Source organism: Salmo trutta, chromosome 33 (genome assembly GCF_901001165.1).
Source record: "Salmo trutta chromosome 33, fSalTru1.1, whole genome shotgun sequence".
In the NCBI taxonomy this organism is placed as follows: Eukaryota; Metazoa; Chordata; class Actinopteri; order Salmoniformes; family Salmonidae; genus Salmo; species Salmo trutta.
Window position 1 is genome coordinate 23,858,541 of NC_042989.1, and position 1,947 is coordinate 23,860,487.

Consider the following 1,947-nt stretch of genomic DNA (forward strand, 5'->3'; position numbering starts at 1 on the left):
TTTTGCAATATTCTGAGTACATAGCTCAGCCATCACGGCTAGCTATTTTGACACCCGCCAAGTTCGGGGCTCACTAAACTCAGAATTAGTATTAGAAAAATGGTATTACCTTTGCTGTTCTTCATCAGAATGCACTCCCAGGACTGCAACTTCCACAACAAATGTTGTGTTTGTTCGAAATAATCCATAGTTATATCCAAATACCCCCATTTTGTTTGTGCGTTCAGGTCACTATCCAAAGGGTAACGCGCGAGCACATTTCCAGACAAAAAAAATCTAAATGTTCCATTACCGTACTTAGAAGCATGTCAAACGCTGTTTAAAATCAATTTTTATGGTATTTTTCTCGTAAAATAGCGATAATATTCCAACCGGACAATGCATTCAAAGAGGAAAAAGAGGAAAATAAAAAATGCCGTGATCTCGTGAACGCGCATCTCCAATCTCTTTGTCACCAGGCAGTCAGTCCACTGACAAACTGAGCTGCTATTATCTGCCCAGAGACAGGAGACGCCTCAATCCGGTTTCTGAAGGCTTTAGAGAGCCAATGGAAGCCTTAGAAAGTGTCACGTAACCCCACAGATACTGTAGTTTTGATAGAGAAGCAAAAGGAGAACTACAAATTCGCAGACAGGCCACTTCCTGCTTGGAATCTTCTCAGGTTTTTGCCTGCCATATGAGTTCTGTTATACTCACAGACACCATTCAAACAGTTTTAGAAACTTTAGAGTGTTTTCTATCCAAATATACTAATAATATGCATATTCTAGTTTCTGGACAAGAGTAGTAACCAGATTAAATTGGTACGTTTTTTTCATCCGGCCGTGAAAATACTGCCCCCTATCCACAACAGGTTTAACGAGAGAATCACTGACATGATGTCAGCTGGTCCTTTTGTGGCAGGGCTGAAATGCAATGGAAATGTTTTTTGGGGGAATCAGTTCATTTGCATGGCAAAGAGGGACATTGCAATTAATTGCAATTCATCGGATCACTCTTCATAACATTCTGGAGTATATGCAAATTGCCATCATACAAACTGAGGCAGCAGATTTTGTGAAAATTAATATTTGTGTCATTCTCAAAACTTTTGGCCACGACTGCATATACTGCAGGTTGTGGGTGGCAGGAAGCTTGGCCCCAGTGATGTACTGGGCCATACGCACTACCCTCTGTAGCGCCTTACGGTCCGATGCCGAGCAGTGGCCATACCAGGCAGTGATGCAACCGGTAAGGATGCTCTCGATGGTGCAGCTGTGTAAGTTTTTGAGGATCTGGGGACCCATGCCAAATCTTTTCTTGGTGATGTGGACATCAAGGAACTTGAAACTCTCGACCCGCTCCACTACAGCCCCGTCGATGTGAATGGAGGCAGGTTTGTCCCTCCTTTTCCTGTAGTCCATGATCAGCTCCTAGGTCTTGCTTACGTTGAGGGTGAGGTTGATGTTCTGGCAACCCCACTTCCAGGTCTATAAGCTCCTCCCTATAGGCTGTCTCATCATTGTCGGTGATCAGGCTTGCCACTGTTGTGTCATCAGCAAACTTAATGATGGTGTTGGAGTTGTGCTTGGCCACGCTGTCGTAGGTGAACAGGGAGTACAACAAGGGGGCCCCCGTATTGATGATCAGTGTGGCAGATGTGTTGTTGCCTACCCTTACCACCTGGGGGCGGCCCGTCAGGAAGTCCAGGATCCAGTTCCTGAGGGAGGTGTTTAGTCCCAGGGTCCTTAGCTCAGTGAAGAGCTTTGTGGGCACTATGGTGTTGAACGATGAGCTGTAGTCAATGAACAGCATTCTCACATAGGTGTTCTTTTGTCCAGGCGGGAAAGGGCAGTGTGGAGTGCGATTGAGATTGCATCATCTGTGGATCTGTTGGGGCGGTATGCGAATTGGAGTGGGTCTAGGGTTTCCGGGATGATGGTGTTGATGTGAGCCATGACCAGCCTT